At 47.3% G+C, this 24,758-nt stretch overlaps 1 protein-coding gene and 1 long non-coding RNA gene across 9 annotated transcripts in view; both read left to right on the top strand.

The window, feature by feature from the left end:
* The first annotated feature begins 3,540 nt into the window (after positions 1-3,540).
* The window catches only part of ZNF516 (zinc finger protein 516), a 117,266-nt gene continuing 96,048 nt past the window's right edge, over positions 3,541-24,758 (top strand). For 3 of the 8 annotated variants that reach the window (XM_072758137.1, XM_072758132.1, XM_072758134.1), the window contains exon 1: positions 7,177-7,286. The gene's annotated coding sequence lies outside the window, so the exon portion shown is untranslated. Of the gene's footprint in view, positions 3,662-3,984; positions 4,075-7,176; positions 7,287-24,758 lie in introns of those variants that run through there. The other 5 variants (XM_072758136.1, XM_072758133.1, XM_025997761.2 and 2 more) reach the window with 4 other exon arrangements.
* Positions 8,901-23,996, top strand: LOC140599012 (uncharacterized). The gene is made up of 3 exons (XR_012001589.1): positions 8,901-9,335; positions 9,713-10,914; positions 12,917-23,996. It is a non-coding gene; the product is annotated as an uncharacterized lncRNA (long non-coding RNA).

Raw genomic sequence — 24,758 nt, 5'->3', positions numbered from 1 at the left:
GGAATAAACCTAAAAAAACCAAACTAAGATAGTTTCCTATAAACCAAGAATAAGACCTTCTGTTAGTTACCTCCAGATTCATGATGTCTGAAACCATTTTGTAGAAGACTATTTAAAATAAAATCACAACTTTGTGCCCCTTCTACGCAGGGGATCGCCATATGTTAAATTCCCCCTGTTCCATAATCTAAAGATGGTGTATTCTCCCAGTTTCCAAGTTCTGTAAAAAAAAAAGAAATATATATATATATATTTATATATAAAATTATATATTTATATATTTTAGGGGATAAAAGATCAAGTTAGGATTGGGCTGATATTTATGAAACCATCAGTGACTAAACAAAGAGCCAATTTCCATTTATAAATGAAATTGTTACCTACTCCACACAATATAAAGTTGGTCAGCAGCTGTACTGCTCTTATAATGGTCTGTACCTTGGAATATTGTTGACAATTCAATTAAATTTACCCCTACTCCACACTTACCTCTGTAAATTTAAGTTGGTTCAAAGAGTGAAAATTTAGCCTAGGTGCACACTGTCATTCTCCTTTCTCAGACATAATTTAGAATATAGGGTATAAATTTGCACGGAGATAGAACTAACATTAAATATTTACTAATAAGCAGTGCACTTAAATTTTTGAGCATGCATATTTAATAAATATTTTTTAGTTTGTCTTGAATTTCATATCACAGTTTTGAGAGTTTTAGCTCCAGCTTTCAGATAGACGAGGCCTTTTCTGGGGTTTCTTTTTTTTATGTTTGTTTCTTACTCTTAGCTATTCTGTAATGAAACCCCTCCAGAACCTTTCTGATCTATACGTTCACCAACCATGTTGCCTTCTAAGCTACGGAGACAAGCCATTGAACGCTGTTTCATTAAAAAGCCATGTTCCTTAGCTTGAAGGAGCCGAGTCCCAAATGCTGAACAAATAATTCATTAGACAATCACAAGAGAAAATGTGTTTTCTTCTCCATCTATTTCATTAACCAGAATTATCATCTGTTACAAAATTGTAAATAGCCAAGTATATATCCAACTGTTATTCTATTAATATCACTAACTGTTCTCCACCCAAATATTGTAATTAAACATTTCAAACGAGGTGAAGCTCTTTTGAGGGATTTCAGGGATTTGTATTTTGTGCTGAAACAGTGTCCTTAATCTTTCATGGCTACTTTAAATATTTGAAGATATTATTAAACACTTGAAATTTTAGCAATGCTAAATATGTTGTAGGAGTAGTATGGGAACTCTCGCTAAATATTTTATTTTTGTACTTTTTTTTTTTTTTTTTTTTTTTTTTTTTGCCCCTGGAATAAGCTAATAGTGATTGACAAACGAACAACCATCAGTGACTTGGTGTACAAATGATGTAAACACATCTTGCCTGCCACGAATGCCACCCTCACCAGCAACAAAACCTGCTGGCCCTCAAGCTGCTGTTTTTCCAGAATGTAACCCTCAACCGTCTCTCAAATTACATTCTCAGATTCTGCAGGCACTGTAGAGAAACAGAGAAAGGAAATCTTTTAAAAGCACAGTATTATTGTAGAACCGCCCTGAGTGAAATCACATGTGGGTGATAAGCAGGCCACAGAAAGGAGGCAAGTCAAGGAAATCACAATTTTACATGGAGGGTTTTGGAAGTTTTACTCACCGTTCCTTGATCTAACTTGCCAATTTTGAACACATGGAAGTTACTAGTACAACACTCTAGTCTTAAATAGACCCAAGAATGCAGATAAACATAGATTTTTAGCATTGACTCAAATCCTGTCCAAAATATGACAAAAACTACTATTAAAATTCCAAGTATGCATAGTTTAATCTCTGTGGGTGCACAAACATTAATATGCCACTATTTATCTACGTCTGTATGTGCCATGCCATTCATATCTGTGTCATTAGTTCATTTGGGGGCATATTTTCATTTGTGTATTTTTACCGGGTATTGTCGGGCATTTCGGGCAGTCCAATACTTTTCTGTGAAATCAGACTTAAATTTGGTGAGGAATACATCCCATTTAAGCATTCAAACCCAAGCCTGCAACAATTGTCAACGACTATTTTACCATGCCTTGCTATCCAAATTAGTGCAGACCATTAATCCCGAGAAGCTTACATTTTAGTGTTCAAGGATCCTTCCTGCAAAGGTTCTCCGCCCTCTAGCTGCCCCCTTCCTCCACCAACACACACACACACACACACACACACACACACACACACACACACACACACACACAAACCCCACACGTGCAGAATGGCCTCTGTGTCTGAGAGGCCAGCTCGCAGGCACAAGCTCCTCCCTTTGGAGCTCTTCCCTAGTAGTTTCTGTTGTAAATGCCCTAAGTTGGAGGGCCCGAGCTGCCTCGGCAGGGAGTGTTAGCGAGCCGGGGGCACCCGGAGAAATGGCCAGGGCGGAAGGTAGCGCGGGCCTGCAGCGCTGATGGCGAAGCCGAACTACGTCGGTGTCTTGGACAGAATCCATCTCCACTGCGGAGTTATCACGAGGAGAGCAGAACAATATGGCCAGGAGCCTGGTGGGAGAAGACAGTGCCCCCCTCCGCAGGCAGCTCCCTCGGCCTGCGTCATCGCTGATTCAGGGGCGCGCCCCTTCTCTTTCTCCTTCCCTCCTCCTCCCCGCCCCTCCCCCGCCCGCACCCCCTCCCCCCGCCCCGTGGACCGTGGTTGCTTCTTGGAGTCACAGTGGGATTTCTATTCCCAGACTTAACTTGCTGCCGCTAACTACGGCCCCGCCGAGAGCAGCTGGGGGAGACATGGTTGGAAACAGAAAAGCCAGAGTTGAATTTCCCAAGGATAAAAATAAAAATAAAAGCCCACAGTCCTTTTTAAATTGCCACGGAGCAGAATCCTCCCTCCGAAGTCTCTGCAGACTTTGATCTTGAGTCGGGACTTCATCTATCGAGGACCCTCAACACATTTTACCGGGAAGTTCGGGGACGCGCAGCCCCCGGGGCGGTGGAGGGCCCACGCGCCGGGACCTCCCGGGGGATGCCCACGCGGCGGCGTGGACTCGCGGCTCGTGCTCAGGTGCCCGAGCCGGCCGCACACGCATCCCACCCGGCACGTCTGCACGTATGGATGCGTGCGTGTGTGCCCGCGCGCGGAAACAGCTTCCCGTAACGGGATCCGCGGCAGCCCGAGCCCGGCGAGGCAGGGGCGACCACTGGCCGCTGGGCCGTGATTCAGTGCTATTAGGGAAGGATTATCTGCGTCTGAGTCATCGCGAGCCTCCAGACTTTGCCCGCAGTGTGGTAGAACTTTGTGCTGATGAGACAATAGTGGAGCGTGTGCGTTTCCTACAGGGCAGACCATTCCGTGGCTGGGGGAAGCCTCGGGCCTGCGCCCGGCCGCGGGGGCCCGGCCCCCTCCCCCCGCCGCGCAGCCCCCGGAGCCCGGACGGCGCCGGGGTCCCCGCGGGGCGGGCGCGTCCCGGGCGAGCCCGGGCGGCGCGGGGAGGGGGCCGGGCGCGTGGCGGGCCCCGCGCGCCCTCGCGCGTCCCCCGCGCCCGGGCGCAGCTGGCGCGGTCGGTCTAGTGCAGCGCTCGGCTCCGCGCCTCGGGCGCTAGGCTTCACCTTCAGAGGCGCGGGGCGTGCGCGTCCTCCTTCCCGGGCCCGCCGCCTCCCGCCAAGGTAGGGGCCGGGGAGGGTGGGGGGCGCCGCGGGGCCCGCAGGGGGCGCGGGCGCGGGGCCCCTGGCCTGGCAGTGCGGAAGGGGGACCCCGGGGTGCGCCGCGGGGGCGGGGGGCGGGGAGGGGCCCCGGGGCGCCGGGAGGGCGGCTCGGCTGCCCTGTGGGTAGTTGCTCGGCTCGGCAATTCCAGGAGAGGGAAGATGCAACTTCGGGCGGCGAGGCGAGCGCCGGGAGGTGGTTTTTACCGCAGTGGAGGGGCGGGGTGGGGGCCGGGTGGGAGCGCGGAAGAGGCTCAGGCTTTGTACACTTCGTCAAAGGCGACGCGGGAGGAGGGGAGCTCGGATGCGCTCTCCATCCATTAGGAGACAAAGAGCAAATTGCCTTACTTTAAAGTAAAACGCTCCAGCTAATGAAGGTGGGTGATGGGGCTGCGGGCCCCGAGGAGCCGCTTCAATTATTAAGGGTTTGGCTGATGGGATCGATGCCCGTGGGCACGGAGCGCTGCTGCCCCGGGTACGTGTCGGCGTGTGTGTGTGTGTGTGTGGGGGTGTTGGGCCTCCCCCTCCCCTGGCCGCATGCCCATTAGCTGGGAGCGTCTAAGCGACCCTAACATTACAGAAGTGAGTGCGCCCGGGAGGGAAGTTAGGGCCGGGTGGGGGCAGGGGGCGATGGTCCCCTCTGTGACCGGGAGGGGTGGGGAGAGGGGTGGTCGGGGTGGCAGGGACTCCTCGCAGACGCACCCAGCCTGGGGGGGGGGGTCGGAGTGGGGGTGGGGGGGGAGGGCTCCACCGCGGTACACACCCGGGTGTCTACGAGAAAGGAAGAATGCTGTGGGGCGTGTGTGATGGGGGGGGGGGGTTGGAAATGCGCCTCGTCTGCCATTTCCAGGGAGAACTAACAGACGGAATAGTTACCATCAGTATTTAGAATAAACCGCCTCGTCAAGTTTTAAAGAAACTTTGTATGAATAAGTTTGTTAAACGCCAGCCGAGTTGGGTATTTAAAACAGCGGTTTATGCAGGAGGTTGGTGTGCGGTGACAATCGGTGGTGGTGGGCAGGGAAGCCAGTGGAGGCTTGCCATTAGGGACCAGGGAGACCCAGCCTTTTACCCGAAAATGTGGGTCTGTAAGTCAGCCTCATTTATTATCCGCCTTAATAAGCTCCCCGCAGCAGACCGGGATCAGACCAGGAGCTTCAGGGGTTTATGTGTCTGCATCTTACTCATGCTGCTGGCTGACTGATAAAGAATTACTTGGTCTCCGGGTGTGCAAAGATCAACTTGCTCAGCCCTCTTTTTAAATATATTCATTCTGTGCCTCATTTAATCCAGATGCACAAAAAGCCATTTGCTGCTTCATTGTTGGTTTACATTTTTTGAAAAGGCGACTGGTGTAACCTGTGGAATTTGAAATGCAAATAGAAGCCTGTGGGAGTTGAGGCAGAACAAATCAGCATTTATAAAGTGAAAAAGATTTAATGTCTTTGAAATCATTGCAGAGGAAAAAAACTGGAGGGGGGGTGATTTTTCAGGGAGTGAATTGTGACGTCAGGTCTTTTTGGAAAAAATGTTATTTTTAAGGTCTGAATCCCGGGTATGTAAAGTGCTTACAGGAAAAACAGATTACAAGATTAACATCTGTTAACATGATCGTTTATCTCCAGCCAAAAATAGGTCAGTTCTTTCTTAAGGAAACACAATTGCTGGCGCATGCTTAAATAAAAAAATTAAAATCATGAGTTCATAAATGAGGACCAGCGTTTGTTATAATCTGATCCGTGAACAACATTTTTTAATTTCGAGATCAATAAAGGTCAAAGTCTTTTTTGGGCGTTGAGAACAACTCTTCCCACTGCGTCCACCCCTCCGGATGACCCCCTCCTCCTCACCCCTCGCTCCCTCTCCGCCCCCACCAGGGATTGCTAATTTCCCTTTTCATCCATTGTGGAAGTACAAAATATATTTAAATGGATATTGTCTGACGCCCCCGTCGTTAAAGAAAGCAAACTCTCCGCGCAGATGGCTAACTTTCAGGGCTCTGCTGTTGTTTTACCATTAAATGAAACAGTAGGGAGGGAAGGAGGAAAAAAAAAAAAAAAAAAAAAAGGAAACAGCCTCGCAAAGTCTCCCTGCCCCTGGGCGTGAGTGACGGCTCCGCCGGCCAATCCGCAGCGGCTTTCTCCATCCCGGAGGTAATTTGGAGCGTGAGTGTGCGCGCGCGCGTGCACGCGCCCATGTGTGTGCACACTGTTGAGTGCGGCCAGCCCCGCGCGTCCGCGGGGTTCCTGATGGGCACAGCTCTGCGCCCCAGACGCGGAGGCAGCTAGAGGGGTGCTCGGCGGTCCCCAAGGGGACCCTGCCTCCCCCGAGTGTTCTCCTGCAAAGACTGGGCGCTTAGAGGTGCTTTCGGATTCAAGTCGAAACCTGCAGAAGGGGAAGAAAAGAGGAGTGATATGATTATGCTTCTCAGCAGCCGGGGAATCGAAACGTGCGGTTCCCTCCGTGTCTTTCCCACGCGACAGGCGCGCCGTCGCGCGTGGGGTCCGGGTGGCGGGAGCCCACCCGCCAGGCGCACGGCGCACAAAGAACGGGGACTGTTGAAATTGGCGTGAATTCCGCGGAAAAGTGAAGGACAGCACGAACCTTACAACTTCGTATTTTATTGTCTCGCCGAAAGTTCCTACTTAGTCCGTGGCAAATTCTAGAATGTGAGCCGCTCCGGGTCAGTGAAGTTCTGGGCCGCCCGAGCCCGGGGTGCGGAGCGCCTGCCGCTGTCCGCCGCACAATGGGCGCATTCAGGGGCCGAGGCGCCACGGGCCGCGCCGCGGCTCGCCCCGCGGCTCGCCCCGGCCTCCTCCGGCACCCGCTTCCCCGGGAATCCCGGTAGGGCTGTGCGGACGCGAAGGGACCAGACCTGGCCCCGGAGCATCTCCCGTGCGGTGTCGTAGATGCCGGGAGGGATGCTGCTGCCGCCCCGGACGGGTTAAGAACCCACGTGTGACGGCCCCTTCCCCGCAGAGCCCTCGGGAGACCCCTGGGAGGGCGCCGCGCCCCGCCCTAGTCCACGCACCGGGTGTCGGTGGGTCCGTGGGCGACCCCCCGGCGCACCCCTGCAAGGACCTCGCTCAGGGACGAAGTAGCGCCCGAACCCGATCGCCCCGCTCCGGCCGCGTTCGGCCCCCGGCCCGGAGTTCGCCCGGGCTCTGCGCCCCCGCCCCCGCCCCCGCCCCCGCCCCCGCCGCCGTGGACTCGCGGATGGAGGGATGGGCAGCCGGGGTGCCGCGGATTAAATCATTCCTATTTCTGTATCTCGTGGAGAGCGGCGCGGGGCCCCGGGCGCCGCTGGGGGGCGGGGCGGGGCGGGGGCGGGGGGACTTACCTGCCCGCCCCGGGGCGGGGGCGGGGGCGGGGGCTGCTTGTTGCCGGGCGCCGGGGGGCGGGCCGTGGGCGGGGCGGGCCGGGCCGGCGGTGGGGGAGGGCCCTGCCCGGCCCGCGCCAGCGCCCCCGCCCCCCGGCGCCCGCCCCCCGCCCCCGTCATGTGGAGCGGACGTCACTCGCCTGCACTGTAACCCAAGAAGTGAAAGAGACGGGACCCACGGCCCAACTTCGCACCGTAACAAAGGCGGGGGTCCGTGCGGGCCGGGGGGCCTGGCTGGGGAGGGGGCGGGCGGGGTGGGGGGACCTGGCCCGGGCGGGGGTCTGCGCGGGGCCGGGGCGGGAGGGGGGCCTGGCCCGGGCGGGGGTCTCGGCGGGGCGGGGGCGGGGAGGGGGCGTCTGGCCGGGGTGTGTGTGTGTGTGTGTGTGTGTGTGTGTGTGTGTTGGGGGGTCTGGGGGGGTCTGGCCGGGGCGGGGGTCTCCGCGGGGCGGGGGTCTCCGGTGGGGGCGCGGGCGGGGGCGGGGGCGCGGGCGCGGGCCGCGCTCCGGGGGCCGAGGCGCGGCGGAGGCCAGGTAATTGGTTTCTATTTTAAACTTCACTTTGTTCTGGCGGAGGTGGGGCGGTGGGAAAGGCGTGGCCCACGAGGGCGATTACATAAGTATTCACACCTGATCGGCCCGGCCGGGCCCCGCGCGGCGGCGGGTGGGTGGCGCCGGGCGCCCTCGGGCGGTCCCCGCGAGGCGCTGCCGCGCGTGGGGGTGGCGCCCTGCCTGCGTGGCCTCCTTCCGTGCCGGCGGCCAGCGGCCCGCGTGGACGCGGGGTCCGGTCCTGGGAGCCCAGGGGGGCCCGAGGGCGTGGGGCCCGGCCTGCCGGCGGGATCCACCACCAACAAAGGGCGGGGGCAGCGGGACCCAAGGCGAGCCACAAAAGGAACTCTGGACGGTGGTCTTCGCTGACCGTGCCTCGGGAGCGCATGTGCCTCCTGAACCTGCCGTGGAGTCTGCAGTCCCGGTTACGGATGATCTAAAAACCGGTGGCCCTGCGTCCTGTGCCCGAGCACTGAGATGCCTTGGGAGTCCTAACCCGAGTGGAAGCGAGGCTGGATGTTCCCCCAGCAGGATCCTCTCCAGAGTATTTTTTAAGCCTTCCTATTAATATGATTGGAGTATTTTGGTTTAGGAATGTGAGTGCTACTTTAAGGAACTAGGCATGCCTGCTGTTTGATAGGATACTTTCTGCTGCCGCGTAAAAAAGCTCACTTTATCGTTTGTTTGTTCCTCCTTCAATTTCTCTTACATTCTTCGATTGTGGCGTCAAAATAGCTGTGCTATTTATGTTGACACAGACCCGCTAGAATTAAATTTACCGCATGCCTCTGCTGTGCATGATTGGGAGCTTGCTTCCCCCTCTTGGTGAAATTGGGGAGCCAGTGGAGCTCGCTGGCCTGCATCCTGGGTCTGAGAGCTGGTTATCCGAGCAGGACGTCTTTGGTTTCAGCGGGCTCCCAAGCCATCTTGGACGGGCCCAGCGAGCTGCAGCCCTGAGCAAGCCTCAAGGACTTTGCTCATGAAATGAGAATTTTCATGGGCTCAGACACAAGCGAATCAGTCTCGTATTTTTCTTAGTTCATTAGTAGGACCTTGTTTTCTTCAATTAGCTCATTTGAATATACTGAAACATGGAGGGCACATTAACATTCTAAAAAAAAATAACAGTCCCAAGGGATGTGTAATAAAACTAACCCGGAGGAGTGGCAATGCCTCTCTAAAATGAAACAAAGCAGCAAAGCAGGGCATTTGGTAGGTACAGTATTCAGCAGTGGGGGGGGGGGGGGGGAAGCTTTGCTTATTTTTATTTCTGAAAGCTTTTGTTGGTCAGAATCGTCTTTCTAAATACCGAGACACACCAGATCAAGAACTTTTAACTTTGTTGTGTAACTGGTATTAATCACCGGTGAGTATAGCTTACATGATTGGTGTTAATCCCATTGTCATTGGTAAACAACCTTTAAAGGTGACTGGCCAATTTAGAGATTAAAGTTTTCCTGGGACTTTGAAGTCCTACCTGTCTAACTTTGTAAGATGTCCCAGAGACCCTCATGGAGGGAGGAGAGTAAGAGCCAGTCCATGGGAAAAGCCTGTTGTTTCCATTTCTGTAGATCAAACGTTACCTTCATTTACTTTAGTTGCTTCTCTGTGGAGATATTTGAGTTTTATAGGTGACACATTCGATGCGGATGTTGTGCAGCGCAAGTCATGTGAAGAAGGAAAGAGACTTCTTTAGAGAATACTTTAGAATGAGGTATGCTCTCCCAGACGGTTTCAGTCTTACCAAATAGGGAAAAGTGGTAATGTGACCTAGGGAGTTGAATAGAGTTTTAGTCATGGGCTGTTCTTGAAAAACCAGCACTCAGTTTAATGGGTTGTTGTGGATTTTTATGTATTCGTTTTCCAGGGTAACTATTGGTCCTCTTTGTAATTTACCAGAAGGAATCTTTTAAACGGGGCGTTATGTGGGAGTGGCTTTAAGTCTGGCTGGAGATGGTGTGTAGAGTTTCAAGTGCATTATACCTTAATGTCCTAGGAATAGGACACTGGGCTAGAGTACTGCTTTCGTTGAGCTCGAAGGAGCTTTGTCCAAATGCCTGCGTTTTCTTTTTATAATCTGTGTGTTTTCAGTGTTCAACACATGAACAACCTTGGAGAAGAGGGCAAGTGTTAATTATATCATTAAAAGTGGTGTTTTGCTTGCAACCAGATTTCTAACTGAATAAAGCATCTGTATGAAAGGTGAAGGAAACCGAACTTTTTCTTCGGTGTTTGAAGGCCAGATTTAGCTGGAGACATCCAGACTTTCTCAAGGGCATGGACTGAGGCTGAAGTAAGAGAAATAATGTAAGAAAGCAAAAGAAAGTTACATTCATTTGATTACATATCTGCATTATAAATATTTGAATATAGACGTAACATTCCTCCCTCAAAAGCAGACATCTCACTTGCTGTAAATGTTTATGTGTTTTAGAGCTTGGATGGAGCTCTTCTGACAAGATCAAGTAGTTCTTTCAGAAATGCATCTCTTTGCTGCCCTACCCCCTCCCCCTCAAAAGTTCTAGAGGCTGTGGGAAAAGTATAATTAGCTCTTCTCTTAGTGGCTGTGGTCCAGAGAAAGCTAGGGGTGTGTGCCACCCTCACTGAGCTGAGTGCTCGACCCCCCAGTGGACTGTTCTGTACTTGAACTGACTGCTGAACTGGCACCTGGGACTTAGACCTTCTGTGGGTTGCTTACCACTTGGCACCTTTGACCCTTGCTTCCCGAGTCACTGATGTCCAAACGTGCAGGGTGATTGTGTTACTGTCTTTGGCTCCCAGACCATGATTCTCTGCATGGGGAACTATATGCCTTTTGGGTTTGTGTTTTTCAGCTGCAGTGCACATTTGGGATGTGGGTGGTTCTCAGGTCTGATCAGGCGGTGGTTGGACGGCATCTCCACGTGTGTTACAGGGATCGATAGCAGGGTGGAGCATCTACAAAGGTGTGGGTGTAAAGCAGGTGTCAGTGTAGACCACCGATAGGCATCCATGGGCTGCCATTCAGTTTGCCCAGGAGTTTGGATACTAGCGATTATTCAGCTCTTGCTCTGTGTTTGGCTTGGCTCTAACTGGTGGTAGGGGCCAACCGGTGTGACTGTGACCCTCTTCTTCCTCCTATCCTAGCCTCCCTCTGGGGCTGTCGCCACCAACCTTTCTACCCGATGGACAACGACCAAGAGTGTATTGGCAGCGGCCTGTTACGGGTCTGAGTGTGTCTCAGGGCCACGAGGGTGACAACATTTTTCCGAGATTCAAGCTTTGTTCTCACTTCTCACTGGTCCCAGAAACAAGTGAGTTTGGGGTGGTGGTGGGGGGGACCCTCCCCTGCCTTTCTCACTAGAGCAGAGAGAGTGAGCTATGAGCAAGGGGGGTAGGGGTAGATACCCTCTTTATCATCGGACTCTAGCTGGGACTATCTTACAGTTTTCAGGAATATTGGTGACTTGTCACAAACCCATTTTAGGAAAGGACTCACATCAAATGTTTATTTATAGAAAATTTATTAATAAGATTAACCATATGAGAAGAATAAAGAAAAACTTTCACCATGGATTTAAAATGTCTCCTCTAGTTCTTTAAAATGCATGTTTATTTTAAAGCTAATTTTCTTTGACAGAGGACTATTTTAGGGGTATGACTTTAATAGCTACGGGAGAGTACGTATACAGGCCCTATGAATGCATGGCTTGTATTTAAAATGTGTACCCCCCACTAAGGTATATCAAGTATATTTTAGATGGACTGGTAAAAATTAGCAGTTGCAACTGTCTGTTTTGTGTATTTCTTATCCCTTGCATCTGGCTACGTGTGATTTGAACAGCTGAAGCTTTTCTTTCCAAAGCTGGAACTGGCTGTCATATTTATGTCCAGAATGAGATGTTTTCCAGTGGCATACATTCGAATTGTAAAGAAGTGTAATTTTGTGGCTCTCAACATTCCTTAAAAGTAGTTTTCCAAGAAGATCTGGCATTTATTCTTCAATTCCACTGGTACTGAAAAATCACAAAGCAGGAGTAATTAGAAATGCAACTACTCTGAGAACGTAAACATGTAAATATATGTAAAGTAAGGAATAAAACCCCACACAGGAGAGTAAAAAAAATAAATCCTTTAGAAACTCTATTGGGTTTAGATACATTTTACTGTTTATTTCAAATATGAGTTCATTCTGGTAGATTTTTTTTCTTTGTGTGTGTGTGTGTGTGTGTGTGTGTATTTGGTCAAGAATTTAATCAAGTTGTTTAATCGAAATTTCAGGCGTAGGTATTCTGTGTGATTATGAATTTCAGACAGTTCCTCAGTGGAGTGCTGAACACAGGTTAGATTTTTAATATATTTTATTTTAAGACAAAATTAATCTGGCGTGTTATTCCTCCAGAAGCAGGTAGGCTGGTCTCTGGCGGATCTGGCACCCCGGGGAGTTGCTGATGTCAGCTCAGACTTTGGATACAGCTGTCCTGTTATTTTCTTGCTCATTTAGGGGATGGTGAGCTTAGGCTAACATGTGGTGTTAGCTTTTAGGACATAGTTAAAGAGAGACTATGAAAAATTGAGGTTCTCTGTTAAAATTCTATAGTTTTTCCCCAACAGCTAAGAATTAAAATAGGATTTTCAGCATTATTTAGGAACACTTGGAAACCCCTGTTTTCAGCTTTTCCTGTATTAAAGATAAAGGATATTTGTTTAGGAATTTTTTTCTTTGTTTCAGGAAAGGGCAACATGTGTCTGTCTTTGCCATATGGCACTATTTAACCTATATTACTTGAGCTGACTTGGCACAGTGTTAGGCATTGATTGATTTCAGCATTCGAGAATGTTCTTTGAAATTTAGTACAGTGAAGGCTGCATCCAGAGTGGTGCAGAGAGACTGCTCGTGGCTTAAGCAGCTTCCTGTTCGATTGATGAGTAGGGGTAGTGAGCAAGTGTCACTTGTTTCTTTCTGAAATCATTTTTGTGGGAAATAGTTTGATGTTAAATGTTGACTGTGTTAATTCAGGAAAATCCAGAGCCCAGGGGGAGTAGTTAAAACTTCTGTGGGTTGCAAAAGGTCTGCTACTCCCTGTTTAGTTCCTGATTATTTCAGTGATTTTAAGCTAGACCTAAAAAATGTGCTTTTTAACCCCCTTAAAGACTCAGCCTTTTTTTTTTTTTTTTTTTTTTTTTTTTTTTAGTGGTCTAATCAATGAACAGATGGACAATCTGGTTTCACAGTTTAAACTTTTGTGGTGCTATTCTGGAATTATCCAGAGGCAGACCGGGATGCTTTCACTTAGTGATTTGTTTTGTTTACAGATACTGCTTTTGAATTTTTGGAGAGTCTTGTGTTTAATTCACCAGAGTGGCTGCTAAGGCGACATCCCGGGAATTTATGAAGAGGGAACAGCATGGAAGATTATGCTTCCATTGTTAACATCCTCTACGGCTGTGGCCTTGCTACCAGAGCTCACGCGTCTTTCGGTGCCCTTCTCGTTCAGTCTGTCTCATTAGCTTTAATCAGACTGTTTTTCCTGTTTTAAGGGAAGAAGTAAACACATTTATACTCATTCGTGTGTGTGTGTGTGTGTGTGTGTGTGTGTGTGCGCGCGCGCCTTCAGAACAGGGCATCTGTGGACAGGAAGGTGGGCCTGGGTGTCGCTTCATAGCATGTCAGCGGCGTGCACAAACGCTGCTTTTGGTGATGCATAATTTATATTGACATTATCAGTGACACGGAGAGAACATTTTTATGCCAGTTTGAGAAAATATCATCATTCACATTTGATAATCATATTCCCACCAGATTGAGATTCATCACACCAAAGCTTTTCATGTCTTTAGCGTGACCATTAGCATAATGACGATAATTTGTCCCTTTGAGTAACACCATGCGTAATTTACATTAGTGTTATTGTGATGAGTACAGCGCAGCCCAGGTGTTCGAGGGGTGTCCTTATTCCAAAAATGGCTTTTTACTTTTTAAAGTAAGAGGCGAGGAAGATGATCTTATTCCTAGAGCCAACTTAGAAAACACGACTGGTGGTAAATAAGTGAATTCCTCATGTAAAAGTACTTGCCATAGCAACGCAAACTTGGGGACTGTAGAGTCATGGGATTAGTGGTTTAGTGGCAGGATTAAAATTGGCCTCAGTAAATTACCCTGGTGACAGAAAAGCAGAATCTGTTAATAGTTTCACAGAAAGATTGGCTTCTCAGTTGTGTTCTAGATTGATGACAGATCACATGGGATGCTTGGATTCTGAACTTTAGGAGGGAAGGTTAATTTTTATAATAGCTGCGCATTTTTAAGTATCTGTAGGAATTGATTAAAAACGGAAGTGACTGCAGTTAGGATTTGGGATTCTGTTTGCCCACGGGAGATGATTTACAGTCTGTGTGTGGTGTTTGGCTGCAAACGGTAGAGGGGCAGTTGTCAGCATGCATTTGAAGCAGTCATTACATGAGGTCTCCAACTGTCCGTGGGAGTAATAGACCATTTTGGAGAGTGTGTCAGCTCTTCTGAGCCACAAGGGCAGCTTTTAGAAGCGAGCAGGGCGGTGGTTTCCGAAGCTGGACCTTCCTGGCTGGGGCAGAGCCAGTGTGGCTTGTTACTCCAGGGTATGAGTTTCATATCAGTGAAGAGCGTTGAATCAGTTCCATAAAATGACCGTGAAGGACAACATTTATTATTGTGACAATTTACCTTTCTTTGTAAATATATGTTATTTTTCTTTGAACTTGGTTTTAGAAGGTTCATGTTGAGGGTTCTCTTTGTGTTATAGCGGGTAGGAAACTTAGAGATGGTTTGGGGTGAATCCTGACGGTTTACAGGACCTGAAATGCAGATGGATTTAGTGATTCAGCCAGGGCCATGGCTACAGAGCAGAGCTCAAACAGGTTTCTGGATTCCCAGTCTCGACACATGCCGGAGGCTACCCAGCGAGGGGAGGTGGGTGAAAGCCCACCATCAAGGTGACTTTGTCGGCGGTTCATTTAGCTGGCAAGTGACGGGGTGTTTAGGACTGTGGGTAGTATAATGCTCCACTTTAGTTTTACCTTCTGATGCTCAGCACGAGCTCCAGAGAGAAGAAAAAAATGTGGGCTAAATGTTTGCCTCTCTCAGTGGGGATATCGTGTTAGTGTGAGAACTGGATGGGTTATCCCATTCCAAGGTCCCTGCAGCATTGCAGAGCTCAGACAAGGAGGGAAGCCCAGATCACCAAACACCTAGCAGCTGTTTGCACAGATTTCCAGCTCAGCACGGGGCCAGGATATAGATTTTCTTGGGAAACCCAATGGTAGCACCAATAATAACATCCCTTTTTAATCAGACAGTAACCATAGAAAGTAAATGACTAGCATGAGATAGAAAACCCATAAAAGAAAAAAAAAGCCACCAAAAATTTCAGGGAAAGGGACCAGAGAAGATGAATGGTAATTGTGATAAAGCGCCAGCTTCTTGTGGGCATGTGGTCCTAAACGGCAGTGGACGATGGTGTGTAAGGGTGTTGATGGAGAATATGCTAGGTGCTCTGAGAGGTGGGACAGAGGAGGACCCAGACCCAGAAAAGAGCTGTTGGCTGGAGCAGGGTAGGGGGTGGTGGGCACCTTTCCTGTAGCGGCATCCTTGGTGCATGTGGACAGCATGGCAGCTGAGAGGAAGGAAGGTGGGCACAGGAGCGAGCCAAGCACAGGGACACATTTCGTTCCCCTGTTCTTTCTCCCATGGCACTGAGGCGTGAGGCCACAGAGCAGCCCATTGCACTGGCTGGTTGCTGGAGGGACTCTGGCAACCTGACCAGTATGTGAACAGGGCTCCACCCGTCTGCCTGCCTTGGTTAAATTGAGAGCTGGGCCAGAACACAATGAATTTTGCTTCATTATGCAAGAGCTGCTCAGAAAGCCTACCCCCTTTTGCATCCTCCAGGTGAGCAAAAAGGGCTGACATTCTAGCTTTTCACTTCAGAGGGAAAAAAAAAATCAGTAAATTGAGACCTCAGTTTAGAATCTGTTTTTCCTTTTCTGAAGAAGATAATACTGAGTACTTTTTCATTGGTTATCAAAAACTATATACATCCTAGGTAGTTTGGTGCCTTTCTAGAAATAAAAAAAACAAAAAACAAAAAACAAAAAACAAAAAAACAAAACTATTTATGTTCAGTGTAAACTCAGAATTGCATAGATTTGTTTGATCAGTGTTCTACCTTATGGAAAATCATCCATAAAGAGAATATAGGCTCATTTGAGTAACTGGTAATTGAAGTCTTGTTATTTGTATGTTAGTAGAAAGAGTTTGCTGGTTTGTACCCATCTCATTCCATAAATAGGATGAGGTGTACCTGAGGTCACACGTTAAATATATAGTGAAACATTAATAGAAATCAAGAACAAGGAAATGAAATAATAGTCTGTGTGACAAGGAGAAAATAGGATTATATATCCAGATCACAGCGGTCATTTCCAGTGGGTATACTTCAACCAGAATTTAGAATTGGAGCTTTTTTGGTAGCTCTTTAAAACAAATAGTGAAACATACCATTGATTTGTTGAATTGATGACAGGGGCAAAACTCACCAGTTCTGTGGAAGGAAAGCCTCTTTTAGTGCTGACACTAAAGGAAACTTTTTACATAGATTCTCATATTGGCTGTTTTTATACAGATAACTTTTTTTTTTAAAGGTAGACAGTGCCTTCATTGATATTCTTATGGCCAATGCATAGTGACTTTGGAAAGGTTATTCTCATAGTGACCATTTTACAAAGAACCAATGGCCTAATAACAAAGTCCAAAGCACCGAGAGCTGGGTTTTGAATCACCATGAGAATATATCCAAAAAACAAAAAAAAAAAAAAAAAGAAGAAGAAAATATGATCCAAGTTACTGAGCATTACAGTTTCCCATTATATTAGAGAAGTTTAATTTTTATTACTAATGTCTTCTTAGAGACTTGAATCAAATTTGGTGAATGCCTAAATAAGCAGCCCCCAAATAAATAGCTCATAAGTGCTCTGTTAAGGCTCATTTCCTTTCTACAAACATTGATCACATGCCCACGATGAGCAAGGCGGTGGCCCACATTCCTTATGGGTGTCATTTGGTATTTGTAACAGGAGCTAAGGAGTCCTTTTGGCTCCCTGTTCCCCCAGGAGCATGCTGAGATCCACACAGGTGACTTGGTCCAAGCCCATAGCTGGGCTATCATCTTGGTGTATCATCTTGAGTTTATGACTTTCCTCATGCTTGCTAAAGGGTATGTTATTTATTTGAGAGTTGATCTGAGCCATCTGGAGTTTGTATCAGTGTGGAGATCACATTATGGAGGACCTGTCCCTCCACCCTCCAAGCTCCTTCACCTTAAGGATGGCAGGGCTTACCCAGGAACCCCTGGAGAGGAGCTGGGAGCCAGTGTGTAGGCCCCATGAGAGGGAACCAGCTGCCTGAGCCCTTGGGGACTCAGAACATGGTGGACTCAATATGTGGTCCTACATGCTCTGGACAAAGATTTTGAGTAATCTGTCAGGAAACAGAGATTTAGAGGATGGTCAGAGGATTTGAAGCAGGGAAGCTCCTGCATCAGCCCCCAGTGGTTCCAGTCAGCCTTTGCCCATTCTCCAGGTAGACTGAGAAAGGTGAGGTGCTGCCAAAGACCACCCGTGGGGGCTTGAGCTTTGGAAACTAGGGGTCTGTATTTATAAGACTCCAGGGCAGGGGTTGGTGGGCTTTTTCGGTAAAGGGCCAGATATTAAATATTTTGGGCTTTGTAGGCCAGCCCTTCTGTGTTGCAGCTGCTGTGCCTTGGAGCGCAGAAGCAGCCATAGACGGCAAGTCAGCAAATAAAGAAGCTTTATTTATGGACACTGAAACTTGAAATTCATATGATTTTATGTGTCACAAAATGTTATTCTTCTTTTGTTTTTTTCCCAACCACTTAAGAATGTAAAACACATTCTTAGCTCAGAAGCTGGACAAAACAGGTGGTGGGCAGGACAGGACTTGGCCTAGAGGCCGCAGTGTGCTGACATGGCCAGGACGGTGCTGCCTCATAGAATTCTGATGCATCTGTCATTTTAGAGTTTCTCATAACCACATGGAAAAGGTTAGAGAAACAGATAAATAATGTTAATACGTCTTACACAACCCAAGAGAGGCAAAATGTTAGTTGAATATTTAAATGACATAAAAATTATTACTGAGATTTTTTTTTTTGTTCTTTTTTTACACTAAGTCTTCGAAATCTGGCATGTTCTTAACACTTAGGGCTCATCCCAATTTGGACTAGCCCCATTTGGCTGCTGTATAGGATGGTGCAGCTGTAGGGGGTGAGATGACACGCCCCGCTCTCCACCACGGCCAGTCACTGAGGTGAGTCAGAGATCTTCACTCTGAAAGCTCAGCTGTTTTTCCACAAGGACACACCGTGGGGAGATGCTTTGGGAATGTCTGTCGAATCCTAGCAGTTTAATTAAAAGGAAGAAAGCTTGTTTGTCATCCCTCTCAAGACCTGTGCCAGGAGCTGGCAATGGCAGGGTGCTGGGGGGCCAGGAGGCCGGGGGGGGCGGGGCAAGTGGCCGGGGCCTGACCCTCGGAGCATCCCTGTGTCTTTCCCTGGCGTCTGCCCAGGTGGGCTTCTGGGAGGACGACCTCCTGTGTGGCTTGTCTCTCTGCTCCTGTGGCCAGGCCCCTGGCTGGGACCCAGCATGTCAAGGGGCAGGTCAGTCCTGGACCTGATGGTGGCCTTTTCTGAGGGCCGGCGAGGGAGGGCGTGTGGTGCTTGGCAGGTGTGACAGAAAGGGAGCCGGCTCCCCGTGCATCGAACTAGTTACAGGGTCGGCTGACTAGCAGATGAAGCCTGCCGGCCCTGAGACTGGCAGCAAATGGAAGGAGAATCGGGATGCTAGGAGTTCATTTTCTGTCTCATCTTTTGATAATTTTATATCCAGCATATAAACCCTGTGAGTGACTTGGTTATTCTTCCTTTTTGTACATTACAAAACATCATTTTTTTTTTTTAAAGAAAAGAGGTAAGAATTGTTTTATTCAGTTAGGTAGATAGTGTTTATATTGCCTAGTAAGACTTAAACCTGTTTTATTAGAATCTGAGTTTTGTTAACCACACGGGATGAAACTCAGATGGACAAAACGTGGGGTGGATTCACTGCTAGGGCTCAGGGTATATCTGGAGTGGAAACCCGGGCAGAGCTGATTCATTGTTTTGTGGGTTTTTTTGGGGGCATCACTGTAGCCGTGGCTTAGTGACGAAATGCTCTTTCTGTTGAGGGCCAGAATGGTGCACTAAGATGCTGGTTCTGCATACCGTCCCCTGTCCCCTGTTGTTGGAGGAGGAGCTCGTGGCCCCCCCTCTCATGGAGAAGCTCACGGGTTTCCCCAGGGTCCCCCCCTCCCCCAGTTGGAGTAGAGGTCACTCTACGTGCTGCCTTGAGAAAATGCTGATGCTGTGCTTTTCTCGTGTTAGGAGACCTCTTGGAAAGGCTACACTCTTTTTCTTCGAAATGGATCTGGAACAAGTATATGTGATTAGTCCTTTTTTCAGTAGGTCATTTCAATATAATAATGTTAGTAATCATGAAAATGCATATTTCCCACTCCCCCAAATGGGTAGCCAGAATGGTTCAGAAAAGCTGTTTCTCAGAAGGAAGAGCAAAGTCCTTCACTGAGAAGCGAAAGTGAAGTAATCTCCTTTAAGAGGATGCTTCTTTTTAAGGGGGTAAGGGGGAGACATCCCTCATTCCAGCAGTGTGTGGTGAGTGTGATGGGTGCTTCCCAGGTGCCAGCAGGAGCTGTGTGAGTGCAGAGAGGGCTGTGAGGTCCCAGCCCCCAGGGACTTCAGAGCAGGCCATTCTGTGAGGGTTGGCGGGTGTTTCTTGGGGGGGCAGCAGGGGCACAGGTAGAGGCTGGCAGGTGTAAAGGTGCAGGGGGAGCCCACTGTGTTGGTGAACTGGCGATGGGCCGCACACAGACACAGAACCCGGCCTTGTTTTCAGGAGGCAGGACTAGGCTGCCATTGATCCCAGGTGTCCTAACACGGCTGTTCCTTTGCTTATTCAGTTTTGTCACATTTTCAAGGTGAGGCACAGTTAAATTGCTTTGTCATTGTGGGGCTGGGCCTGTTTTTTTGTGGCTTCCCTATTATCCCCGCCTGTAAATCCAGACATTCAGGTCAGCAAGTTTATTATTTTGACTGAGGGTCAAGTTCCATTTCTTGTCCTATCAATCACAGAAGTGCTTCTTTTGAGAGTTAAATGCTGTTGAGACACACTGGGGTTCTATTTACTGTCTCGTGTGTGAGTAGCAGTATCAGTGTTAAGAAAACTCAATACTTAAAAAAAAAATAAGATCGACTAGCATTCAGGTGGAATAACACAGCCCGAGTCTGCTTTGTTCCGCTGTGATAAAAAGTGCTATTTATCTGTTTCTGTTTCAGTGGCTCAGCATAAGGGTGCTTTGGGCGGGTGCACCTTCAGGTGAAGGGGTATTTCTGCCTAACAGAGAAACGTCAGCCTTCACTGTTAGGATTGCCAGGTGCTGGTGTGCTGACCTAAAATTCTTGGAGATGTTTTGCGAATCCGCATGCATCTCATTGAGTTAGATTTCATCAGTGGGCCCTTATCTCGAAAATGATTAAAGCCTCCATAGCTGGTCACCCCCTCTTGGCTGTGCCTCTGGGGGCTCAGGAGCTTAGACCGTTTCTACCCAGGCCTGTGAACCAACATCTGCTGGTTGATGGGACTTCAATATCACGATAAAGCGTTCTGATTAAAATACCCTTTCTTGGCTGGATTTGGGGGTTAGTGGAGAACAGAAACAGAACTGCAGGCTTACGTTGAATCTCTGAGGGCATGGTTTCTTTTATATTTATGTGAAAGTCAGTTTGTTTAATTCGCTTTAAAGTCTGAGATTGGACTAAGAATATGGACGAGATCCTACATTTCAGGTGTCAGAACTGTGGCGGCTGGAAGCAGGCATGCTTCCTTTCCCAGAACCCTGCAGTGTTGATTTTGTTTCTTCCGCAGAAGTCCCCTTGTCGGCAGTGCCTTGATCTAAGTGTCATTATTCCAGGGAATTAATAGAAGCGACATGTGTTAATTATTTAATTACACAGAATTAAATTTTGACAACTAGTACCCAATATCTTACACTGTCTCTTTGTCTCGCGTTAGGGGAGGAAGAGAGACATGAGCACTTTGCTTTTTAGATACAGAGATTTGAAAAAATAAGTTACTCAGAAGTCCACAAAGTGGTAGAAAGAGGCATACTTTTGCGTTAGTACTGTGGAGGGGGCGTGGGGTGGGTGGTGTGCGATTCACAGCAGGTAACACATTACTTGATTTCTCAGCAACGTATTTGAGCAATTTAGTTAGAGCCAAATATGTAGGGTAGTGTTCTCCTTGCCCAAATTAAACTGTGTCTTTGAGGATAATTATACAAAATGCCTAGTTTGGAGACTATGAAGTTTTCATCATTTTTGCCTAGAGGATATTTACAACTTAAAGAGGAAATTGCATTTTGAGAAAAAAAGAGCATGTTAGATATTTCACAATGCAGATACCATTTTACTGTATGCCTGTTACTATTTGTTGAGCGCCTTCTGTATGTCCGTCGCTGTCTTTGGCGTTGAAATACATGAGCTCAATAAACGTATTAAGATTTTTAATGTATAAACTTTAATTCAGAACATTACAATGGGGCCACATGTGAGTTTTTCTGCAACTCATTTTTTTTTAAAGATTTATTTATTTATTTATTTTAGAGAGCGTGTGTGCACAAGTTTGCCCATGAGCAGAGGGAGAGAGAGAATCCTCAAGCGTATTCTCTGCTGAGCACAGAGCCTGACCTGGGGCTCCATCCCAAGACCCTGAGATTATGACCTGAGCTGAAATCAAGAGTATGGTATTTAACCAACTGAACCCCCCCAGGCACCCCTGCAACTCATTTTTTAAATATATACAATAATAATAATAATTGTTCTCTTCAAGAGGTGTGTAGAGTGCAGCTTTTTGCACACATTGCACTGATTTCCAAATGCCCAATGCTCAGTGTGGCCCAGCTCTCCCCCATCTGAGCAGCCAGTAGAGGCAGCCAGCACCCACCCTCCAGCGGGACGTCTGCCCCTCCTCTCTCCTCTGCCCTGTGTTTGCGCTGCTCCCCTTCCTTCATAGGATGCAGCAAACCTCTCTGATACATAGGTCTTTGTGCTTGTGGGAGTATTTTTTTAGGATGAGTTCCCTGGAGTGGAATTTTGGTCAAGAAGGAACCTTTCATTTTACTTATTTATTTTAAGTAAGGTCTATGCGATTAAGGAAGGCATGTGACATGATGAGCACCAGGTGTTGTACTATATGTTGGCAAATTGGATTTAAATATTAAAAAAATAAGATAAATAAGGTCTCTGCCCAATGTGGGGCTTGAACTCATGACCCCAGCATCAAGGGTTGCATGTTCTACTGAATGAGCCCAGCAGGCGTGCCAAGAAGGGGCATTTTAATTGTTGAGGTATTGTCAGATAACTCAGCAAAGATACTGATATGCTATGTTACATCCAGGGGAGTGATGGCTTTCTCTCTGTCGGCACTCCGTGTCATCCTTTAGGTCTTGGCCTTGTTGATCAGGTGAATATCTCGTTGTGTTAAAAATTTAAATATGTTGAGCATTTCCTTAATGTTTCTAGATCATTTGGTTTCTGATGTGAATCGCCTGCTTATTTTCTTGGTCAGTTTTCCACCCAGTTATCCAGACTTTGTTGTTTTCTTAGGACAGTGGTCCTTGTGCTTTGTGCTCCAGGTGTCTGTTTATCTCTTTTATCTCTTACACTCTGAAAATTCCTTCTGCTGCAGCAGCATCGAAATAGCCTGTGTCTTCCATGTTTCTCAAAAGATGTGTGAATTTGACCAATTTCTTTCGCATGTGAGTCCTAGAGGAATCTAACATCTTTTGATTTCTTACATGATTGTTGGTCTGGTTACTTTTTCTGTCGATTGCTGAGTAAATGTTGACCACTTATATTTTACTAAAAAATCAATTATTTCTTTCGTTCATCTCATCAATATCTTCACTCAGAGTTTTGAAAACATTGTTTTATTTCAGTTTTTATTCTTTTGTTGGTCATTACACCTAATACCCTCCCCTATCCTGACTTTTTAAAAGTATTCAAATTAGCGGCACCAGGGTGGCTCAGTGGTCAAGCATCTGCCTTCAGCGCAGGCATGACCCCAGGGTCCTGGGATTGAGTCCCACGTCGGGCTCCCTGCATGGAGCCTGCTTCTCCCTCTGCCTGTGTCTCTGCCTCTTTCTCTGTGTGTCTCTCATGAATAAATACATAAAATTTTTTTTTTTTTTTAAAAAGGAAGTGTTTAAATTAGGCTGGCTAGTCCTTTAACTCCTTTGCTAGAGTTACTAAAGGGATAGTTACTGATTTATCAGTTTGACTGTTTTTTTTTCTTACGTATTGCTACTTTTTATTTATTTATTTATTTTATTTTTATTTTTGGAGAGTGAACCATGTATTGCTACTTTTTAAAATTCAAATTTAAGACGTTTGTTTCTTTGTTACTTTTTGAATTGAGGGTTTCATTTATATGTCTTTCTTATTTTTTAATCTCTGTAGCTAAAGGTTTAGCTTTCTTTGTGTCCCAGTGGGTTTGGACCTGGGTTGGTTGCAGGAGAGGTTTTGGGTGTGAGCTCTGCCCTGGGAGTTGTCGCGGAGAATTTCAGATTTTCCAAGTGGCTGAAGTGTTGTTAGTTTTGGTCTTGCTCTTACTTGCTCCTGTTGGTGCTGTCGTACCGGGTCGTCGCGGGCTCCTGAGCAGCGGAGCCCGGAGGGGCCTTGTCCGTCTGGCGGTGGGGTTGCTGCTCGTCTGGCACGCGTGGAGGAGGCTAAGCCTGTGGGTCCTGCATGCCTTCCCCTTTGCTGCAAGCAAGTCCTTTATTATTTTTCCTTTTTAATCTGTGTTTTGGAGAGTTTCGTCATTTCTCCCAGATCTATTTTCTCTTGTTGGTCTTTCCATATACTCACTGGGATTTATGTATTTTATTCTGTTATTCGACTTACAGCTTTTAGGACAACTATATTCTTGTGATGTTTTTTTTCCCTTTAGTAGATGTGACTTCTCTGCAGTGAGTGCCTTTTTATACTGTGAATTAAACTTTTAATGGTATTTTCATTTTCATTGTTGCTCTTGTTTTTTTCTTTTTCTGGTGTATTTCGTCTCTGGGCCCAACTTTTGTGTACAGTTCCTTAGTTTTCGGTGTCTCTTGGAGAGAGCACATAGTTAGATTTTTGTTTTTCCCCAATCATGGAGTCTTCCTTAATAAATTTGTTCCGTTTATAATTTTATTGAAACAGATGTCCTCTTTCCTAAGTAAAAAAAAAAAAAAAAATTGTCTTTATGCTTTCTTCCTTTTTTCCTTTATTTTCTAGAAGTCTGTTGGTCTGTGGATTATATTTCTTCTTTAATTCTTGAAGTCAGAAGGAAGCCTGCAGAAAGTCTGATGTTTTTAGTTATGCTGGTGGTTATATTTATAACTTTTGCTTAAACCTGTGTTTCTCAATTTATCAAGTTCAGTAACCATATAATTTGACTTCCTCTTTGGGAAAGATGAAGAAATGGGCTACTTCTGTTACCTTCTGCTCTTTCTCCATCTCCTCCCCCTCCACACATTGCTCTTGCAATTCCTTTTCAGGGGATTGAGTCTACTGTTGTCAATTTATGATTTTTTACTTTACATTTTAGTTCAGGAAACATAAGAATTACGTGTTTATTTTCTGTGTAGATCAGTTATTTAGACTTGATTATATTTATGCTGCTGTGCTTGATGTAGTGATAATGATCAGATGTCTTTCATTTTCATTTTTTCTGAGTTTTTTGAGTCATCCTTTATTAGGCGCTGTTACCTTTCTAAGTAGATTGTAAAGGACGTGCTGGTGAGGACGCTAGATCCCTGCTTAGGGAGGGGTGCCAGAGCCTTGAGTGGGGTGTGTGTGTAAGCATATGTGATGCATGGCAGGTAGCCGGAGGGTGATGTTGGAGAGGTCATTGCAGGCAGAATCATGGCTCTGGACATCGGGAGGACTTGGGGCTCCGTCCAAGAGGCTGTTGTCACTAGCGGCGGGGTTTGTTCTGCATGACTCCTCGGTGGCCT

The sequence above is a fragment of the Vulpes vulpes genome, chromosome 5 (genome assembly GCF_048418805.1).
Source record: "Vulpes vulpes isolate BD-2025 chromosome 5, VulVul3, whole genome shotgun sequence".
Lineage (NCBI taxonomy): Eukaryota > Metazoa > Chordata > Mammalia > Carnivora > Canidae > Vulpes > Vulpes vulpes.
The sequence above is the reverse complement of the archived record's forward strand: the minus strand, read 5'-3'. Positions and strand labels throughout refer to the sequence as shown.